This window comes from Agelaius tricolor, unplaced genomic scaffold (assembly GCF_023055355.1).
Source record: "Agelaius tricolor isolate 1412-34295 unplaced genomic scaffold, bAgeTri1.0.p SCAF_34, whole genome shotgun sequence".
Taxonomy (NCBI): domain Eukaryota; kingdom Metazoa; phylum Chordata; class Aves; order Passeriformes; family Icteridae; genus Agelaius; species Agelaius tricolor.
Window position 1 is genome coordinate 344,180 of NW_027269294.1, and position 8,306 is coordinate 352,485.

At 46.8% G+C, this 8,306-nt stretch overlaps 1 long non-coding RNA gene across 5 annotated transcripts; it reads right to left on the reverse strand.

Annotated features, from left to right (window-relative positions):
• Positions 1-399: 399 nt before the first annotated feature.
• LOC139602517 (uncharacterized) lies at positions 400-8,067 on the reverse strand. 5 transcript variants are annotated; one of them, XR_011683276.1, is made up of 5 exons: positions 7,975-8,067; positions 6,555-7,763; positions 5,082-6,380; positions 4,798-4,986; positions 1,310-4,714 (listed from the first exon to the last, which is right to left on the reverse strand). It is a non-coding gene; the product is annotated as an uncharacterized lncRNA (long non-coding RNA). The 5 variants fall into 5 exon arrangements; XR_011683273.1 differs by lacking the exons at positions 4,798-4,986; positions 5,082-6,380 and having other exon boundaries at positions 400-1,319; positions 1,431-4,714; positions 7,975-7,989; XR_011683275.1 differs by lacking the exon at positions 4,798-4,986 and having other exon boundaries at positions 5,082-5,150.
• Between the last annotated feature and the right edge of the window lie 239 nt (positions 8,068-8,306).

The window sequence follows — 8,306 nt, forward strand, 5'->3', positions numbered from 1 at the left end:
AAAGCTTTTTTTTTTTTTTTTTATTTTTTATTTTTTTATTTTTAGAGCTTTTATTTTTTTTTTCTATTTTTAAAGCTTATTTTATTTTTCTAATTTTATTTTTAATCTTTATTTTCAATTTTTCTATTTTTAAAGTTTTAATTTTTTTATTTTATTTTTTATGAAATTTTTATTTTTAATTTTTCTATTTTTAAAGTTTTATTTAATTTTTTAATTTTATTTTTTATTTTTAATTTTTCTATTTTTAAAGGTTTTTATTTTTTTTTTAATTTAGTGCTGCCCAGACCAAGTCAAGCTGGTGATTGTGGTGGTGTTTGAGGGTCTTGCATTATGGCACTACCTTTTATGGAACTCTTACAGCCCTTTACAGTTTTTACTTTGTTTTTAATTTATTTTAAATTAATTTTGTTTTTTTTTAAATTTTATTTAATTTTAATTTTTAATTTTTTTATTTTTAAAGCATTTTATTAAATTTTATTTGGTGCTGCCCAAACCTGCTGTAGTGCATTTTTATACTTTGTAATACTTTGAAGTCATTTTGTTTTGTATCCCCATATTTTTCCCAAATGGTTTATCCCAAACTGTACCCCCCTCCTTCTCCCTGTGTTATCCCTCTCCCAGGATGAGATCATCCCCAAACCCCCACCCTGGCTCTCTGTCAATCACTCAGCCTCCCATCCCCTCCATGCAGAAGTTTCGGTCCAAGTCGTCCAGTGATCAGCCAGAGGCCAGGGGTCAGCCCCCCGAGCCTTGCCCCATACGCTGTCCTGTATGTCTATGCCCCAGCATCCATCCCTTAGGGTCACTTATTGGTTGGTAAGATGTTATCTACTTTGGGTTTCCACCTCCCTTTAAATGTGACCTTGGCACATCTCCCTGGGGCTTGGCAGGAGGCCCCTGAGGTGCAGGAGCTCCTTTGGGATCCTAATAAAACCTTGGATTAACCCCTGCTAAGAGTCGGCCCTTTATCTTCTACCGCTGTCTCTGGTGTCTCTTGTGCTGCACAGGGGCCCAGCCCAGGTACCCTCAGCACCCTCGGGGCACAGAGAGTGTCTCCCCCCAGCCCAGGTGCCCTCAGCACCCTCGGGGCACAGACAGTGTCTCCCCCCAGCCCAGGTGCCCTCAGCACCCTCGGGGCACAGACAGTGTCTCCCCGCTCTCGGCCGTGTCAGGGCTGCCCCCCGGTTTCTGCCGACTCGGGACTGGCCCAGGGTTACTGAGAGGCTCGCACAAACCCGCTCGGCCGCTGATTGTGGCAGTGTTTGAGGGTCCCCAGGACGAGGGAACAGACGAGAATCTTGACTCCACCTTTCAGAAGGCTGAAATATTATTTTATGATCTCTATTACATTAAAAGAAAATGAGATAGTAGAACTATACTAAAAGAGCAAGGAGACATCAGAAAGCTGGAAAGGAATGGATAATAAAAACCTGGGACTGCTCACAGCCCCGACACAGCTGGACCATGATTGGTCATTAAGTAGAAACACTGCACAGGAGACCAATCCAAGATGCCCCTGTTGCTAAACCATCTCCAGCCCACACTCCACAGCCAGCAGATTGTTACTGGTTCCATTGCTGTTCTGAGGCTTCTCAGGAGAAAAATCCCAGCAAAAGGATTTTCATCAAACACGTCAGTGCCAGGTGATGGCACAGGCAGCATGGGCCGGCCGAGGTCACTGTGTCATCCCTGCCAGCCCAGGTGTCACAGCAAGGAGCAGAGAGTTCACCCTGTGCTCACCCTGTGCTCACCCAGCCCTGCCAAGGGACCGGCTGCCAAAACAGAGCCGTGCCATGCATGCCAGTGTCTGCATGGCAGAGAGAGGACATGAAAAGCCACTGAGGAAGCTGCCACCTCCTCCCTGAGCTCTGCCCTGCAGGCCGGGCCATGGGCAGCCACTGTGGGAAGGCTGCATTTGCTGCCCATCAGCTGCTCTGTGTCTGACAGGAATTGAAATAGCCCAGGTTTGGGTCGGTGCTGAGCAGAAGGCAGTGAGGAGAAAGGGAGAAGGCTGTGCTGCAGGCCAGGTGGATCCAGGCAGAGCCAATTTGGGCAGCAGCCTTGTCTAACAGCATTTCATTTTCCACTTCTACTACATTACATTTCATTTTGCACTTCTGCTAGAACTGCATGTCAACAGCTTTCAAATATCCTCCTCAGTCCCAGCAGCCTGCTTCAAAGTGCTGTGTCTTTATCAGACCATTGATGGTCCTTCTGAAATGTGAGTCTCACCGGCCGCATCCAAACCTTGTGCTTGAAGAGCATTCCTAAAAATTAAAGCAGATTGGGCCTTTGGGGAAGAAGGGGCTGCAAAGCATCTCCTAAAGCATTTTCTACTCCAATTTCATTGTGAGGAAACACACCTGAAGGATGATGCAGGGATTAGGATTGAGACAAAGATGAGTTTGGTAGGTCAATTTTACTTTGAGAGCTTGAGAAGCACAGGAAGCCCAGGTGATGATCCCAGAGGGTTGAACACAGAGGTTTCACCCTCCCGGATATACAAGGGCCTTACCTTAAAACCACTGCTCTCAGCACGGAGCTGTCTCAACGCTGCATTCATGTTTTCTCCTCTTTGTCCATGTGTAGAATTGAAATCCCTCTTGGGGAAGAAGCTTATTCCAAGTAAATTCCTAAAGAATTAGCTGAAAAAAACCCTGAAATGTTCTTTCATAGCCTTGTAGATTTTTAAAGCCTTTGACATTTGAAACACTGTTCCCCTGCAAGGCCTTTTCCTAAATCCCAGCTTCTCAGAAGGCCCAAGGGGACAGGGTTGGCCAAGGGTGGAGCTGTTCTGGATTTGTTGGTGGTGCCTGGTAGTGAACAGTGTGTTCAGAGCTGCTCTGCTGGTTCTGCCTATCACTTTGACAGGGAAGGAGGGTGCTGGGATATGATAAATCACTTCTAAATGCTGCTTGCAATGAAAACACTGTGCATAAACCCTCCTCAATGCTGTTAAATTTGTCTGCTAGATTTCTTCCCTCCCACCCCACCACTGCTGCTCTAAGATCCATTAGTAGCTCAGTCTTTCTTTGTGTTTTGTTTGACATTTATGCCCAGTTTCCCCAAAGTTTTGGGGGTTCTTTTTAAAATATGATATTGATTTTTTTTCTTGGTTTAAAAAAAAACCTGAAATACACACACACACACACACTAAAGAAGCATGTCTCCATGGCTCAGCCCTGAGTGGTAAAGGAAGAGCAACAGGAAGGGTGGTTTGCGGTGCTGGAGAAAGTCTCTGCCAGGCTTAAAGGAGCATCCCATTTCCACAGATGGCTTTTTTTTTTTTTTTTTTTTAATGGGTTATGGTGCTGGGAAGATCTGGAAAGAGTGCAAGTCCCTCATTCCAGTTTGGATGTCTTGTTTTAAGAAATGTGTTCTTTCAGTTCTTGAAGAGCATAGTTTTGGATTCATCCTCACATCCTCCAGTCTTGGTGGCTCTGTTGGTTTTTTATTTCCCTTTCTCTGCCCTTTTCCCTGCCCTCACTCCCCTGATGGCTGCAGGGGATGTGATTCAGGCACTCATCACTGCTCTGCAGCTGCTTTACAGAGCTAAAACTGACTGGGTCTTTCACCCTCCTCTCATAGCAGTGGTGCAGAGTGAGGCACATGGCAGGGCAGGGCTTTTAGCTGTTGTTTTATCTTCTGGTTTGATGTTTAACACATGAGACAGAACCCCAAGCCCCTGCTCACCATGTCAGGCTAGGCTGCAGGGGAGCACATTGACAGCAACACAGTGGCTGCACCACAACCACCATCAATCAATCCGATAGAAAAAGGGTTTAAGGCCTCTGACAGCGCCATGGTGACTGAGCTGAGCCCAACCTGGGTCTAGCTTAATCCCTGATCTGTGTAAAGCCCTCTTCTGTGCTTTCCTGAGGCTGGGACAGCTGGAGAGGTTGCTCTCCATGAGCACAGGATGGCAGCTGTGGGCTGAAACTCGCTGAGCTGCCTCCCCAGTAGGGGATGGGCTTGTGAGGGATTTAAAAGAAAAAACATTACCATGTCTTTGTCAGTCTGCCATGCTCGCTTAAGCTGGCTGCTGGTGATTTGTAGTATTTTATAAAATAAAAACCAAATGCTTTCCCTTTATAAGGAAATATGCTATGAAGAGGGCTTCAAAGGAAAGATGATTAGTTACTATCCAACTGTTGCTAAATTCATTGCTTGATGGTCCATATACTGCATTTTTTAATGTCACTGATAGCTGATACAGACCATTGCCAAGCTGTTTGATAATTATTTATCAGCCATCTGCATCAGCATCATCTGCATGACCAGTGATGGCCAAAAAGCAGGAAGGAGAGAAAGGGCTTAAGCTGTAGGCAGGAAAGGGAAGGCAGAAACCAAGCAGCAAACAATTGGCACCTGGGCTCCATTGAAGACTAAAAGTGGGAAAAAATGGCTTAATTGAAAAATCTGCCTATTATGTGTGCAGTCTCCAAGGGGAAACAAACAAACCCATTCAAAGGAAGGGAAAAAAAGGCAAAGAATTAAAAAATCCTTGTGCTGTTATGCAGAATTGGGGGGTTTAACTTTTCCCAATCTCTTCCCAGTCTCAGGCAGAAATATTTCTATAACCAAACCATCTCCCTTTTTCAAGCATTTAGCTGGATTGAGTAATTTCTTAAGTCCTCCATCATCAGGACCAGTTTGGGTTTGGCAGCTCAAACACCTTGGCAAGGCCAGGACAACTTCAGTGGTTCTCCTTGTCCTGAAAGAGAGGAGAAAAGGGAAGTTAAGCTCACTGCAGAATCAAAGCCTCCTGCATTTCATCTTTTGGCTTAGATTGCTCACCATGGAGTATGAGCCATAAAAAAAGGGGAGGTGGCACCAAATTGAATTAAAAAGTGCCCTTTCCCAGTGCTTTTATTCCAGACATTCAAAGGAAGCTCATTTTTCTTCTAGCATTCTTTCCCTCATTTTAGCAGAACCATTCTCACCCCAGACCCCACTCAGCAGTTGTTCAATCTTTTGGCACTGGATCTGGACAAAGGAAGGGACACATCTGGGTCATAGGAAAGCACAGAGGGAAACCCTCCAAAACTGGCCAGAGAAAAATGAAATGCAGGAAGACTTACCTGCAGCTGGATGCTCTTTGCACTGGGCTTCCTTTAAAGGAATGGATTTGCTGCTAAACACATCTCAGGCTCAGATGTGACCAGGGAGAAGGTGGGATGGAGATGAGGAGTCAGACAGGGAATAACCCGGGAGATGCAGGGCCCAGGAACATCAAGGATGGAGAAGAGAAGGAACAGGGATTGTTCTCCTTGTTTAGATCCATCAGTGCTGAGAGCTTGGGAAGCACATGAGGGTACTAGAGGGATGCTGGGCAGGAGCAGGAGAACTCCAGGATAAGGGCAAGCTGCTCCCACTCCAGGGCTGGGCCAGGGAAGGAGGGGAATTATTTCTCTCCCCTTTCCAGTGGGATGCAGGTGCCACCCCATGCAGAGGCAGGAAAACTGCCTTGCAATCAAGGACAAAACCTGCCTGGCAAGCCCAGAATGCCAGCAGCCATTCCTCCTGGATTTCCTGCTTACAGGCATTTTAAGCTTGCTTTGTCTCAAAATGCCCTTTTTTGCCAAGGGCATTCCCATTTCTTTTGGATCCTGAACAGAGGTTTGGAAAGCTGACTTTGATGAGGGAACTGTTTCCTATTTTGATCTGTGTTAACTTGGAGTTTCCCTTGGCACCAAAATCAGGGGGTGAACCCAACCCTTGAAAGGCCATAAGATCCTAACTATCCAATCCCCAATCCCCTCAGCATTGGCTTGTGGAACCTTCTCAGGGTTAATTTAGCAAATTAAGGGTTTGGCAAGTTCAGGATCGAAACAACCAAAAAGATTCATGAAAAAGAAACGGAACTGAGGCTGGCTAAAAGCTGACGACTCATTACAACAATTCAGTGAAAAGGAAGCAGGAGTGATCCTATGAAAAACGCCAATCACTTGTTTTTAAAATTTTAAAAGTCTACCAGTAATTACATGCTTATAAAAACAGTAATACAATCAAAGTACTAATAATTTGGACAAATTAAATTAGGACAATATGAGACAATAGAGACAAAGAGTTACAGACAGTCCGGGTACCTTTTTCTGGGCAGCATAAGCCCGAAAAAGGACCCCCGTTAACAAAGGATTAACCCTTAAAAACAACAGCCTGTTGCATATTCATACATCTCATACATGAGGAATAAATTCCATGCAGACACAGGATTCTGTCAACATCATCAACTTCTTCCTCTGAATCCTAACGGCGCCTTCGAGGCAGGAAGAAGTTAGTTTCTTCTAATAAGAGAGCAATAAATTCTTTTTCTCTGAAAGATTTAGGTGTCCTGTAGCTGCTATCTCGCTGCGAGTCCTTTCTTTAAAAAAAGTCTCCTACATAACAGAGTTTCTATTTTAACATTTTGTTATAACCTAAAACTATATTTAACACGCTATTGAAGAGAATTAATACAGCATTACTTTCTAACACAACGCATATCATATTCATTTTAATATTTGCGAAAAGCCACTCACAAAATACGCATTTTTCACATTTTCAATACTCACCAAGCCATCTGGCCAGAGTTCTGTGCCCACCGAGGACACAGCAACCAGCAGGAACCTTCCTCCCATTCTCCAGCACAGGCTTCTTCCCTCCACACGCAGGGAGCTGCAGACACTCAGGGAACACCGATTTAGTCACAACAGGAGAGGCACAAGGATAATTTGGAACTCGTTGCGACCTCAATGCCGCCTAGACCCAGGAGAAAGCACTCTTACCATCAGCCGGAGCGGGGTATTTCCTGTACCGCCCTCTCTTCCCCCTACCCAAGGCGCATGGGCACACTGCCGCCATCATTGGAAGGGCAAGTGAGTGCCGCCCTCAGCCGCCATCTTGGGTGTGGCGTAAAAGTGACCCTTTTTTGTCCCCCCTTTCCAGTTTTCACCCCTTGCAGAGGCAGGAAAACTGCCTTGCAATCAAGTACAAAACCTGCCTGGCAAGCCCAGGATGCCAGCAGCCGTTTCTCCTGGATTTCCTCTCCGCAATCTTTGGTACTGGCAGAAGCCACTCCCGGCTGAGCCGCCATCTTTGTTGTGGTACCCTTAAGCATCCCCCGCTCCTCACACAGGCGTTTCTCTTGTTGGCTGCCTCAACCCGGTCCCGACGCCGATCCCGCGCTCTCAGCGCCATTTTCTGCTGCTTTTCCCGGCGGGAGAAAACGGTTGGCGGGGTCAGCGGCACCGGAGCCCCGCGAACCGCGGTAGGGAGCGGCGACGATGCCTCTGCCGGAGTCCTGCCGCGGCCGCCATCTTGAGTGCGGCTGGAGCCCGACCCGGCTCACGCAGGATCCTGGTACGCGGGCGCTTCGCCGTCTTGAAACGGGAGCTCTGTCCCCTCCGCGCCTCCGCCGCCCGCCGAAACCGGCCCCGCCGCTGTCGTTCTTCCCAGCCACCGCCCCGCACGGCGGCCCCTCAAGCCCGGTCGCGCTCCTCTGCACTCCTCACTGTGCTTCACCGCTCCCCTCTGTGCACAGCACCGCTCTGTGCCCACAAGGTGGCAGCACCGCCCCCCTGCCCGGGCCGGGCTGGACGCGCCTTGGGGCAGGCAGGGAACGGAGACCGAAGCTGCCGGAGATTGATTTTGGAGCGATTCCCTTCAGCCCCAGCAGCTGTTCCTGCGGTTTAAGGGCACTTGGTTGGTTCATTCCCAGGTAAAAACGTTATAACATTGGTTTCAAAACGACTACGCATCTCTAGTCAGAGTTTCCTGCATTCCTGTACACAATAGAATGGATAGATTATTTCCAAATTATTCTTTCCAAATGGTTTTAGAGATAAATTCCAATTCTTTGCCCATACCTATAAAAACGAAAAACTTGACAGGTTTTGGTGTTCTACACCCACCCCTCCGTGTGAATTTTCTGGCAGCTTTTGGTCCCTCTGGGGCAGGGTAACCCAGCATGACCCCCCCTCATTCCCCACTCACCTGCTCCTCCATCAGCCTGGTGTGACCGTGTTCACAGGAGTCTGAGGATGAGGGAAGAGATGAGGAGTTGACTCCATGTTTCAGAAGGCTCGATTTATTATTTTATGATCTATATTCTATTAAAAGAATAGAAGAAAGGATTTCATCAGAAGGCTGGCTAAGAATAGAAAAAGAAAGAATGATTTCACAAAGGCTTGTGTCTCGGACAGAGAGTCCGAGCCAGCTGGATGTGATTGGCCATTAATAAGAAACAACCACATGAGACCAATCACAGACGCACCTGTTGCAGCATTCCACAGCAGCAGATAATCATTGTTTACATTTTGTTCCTG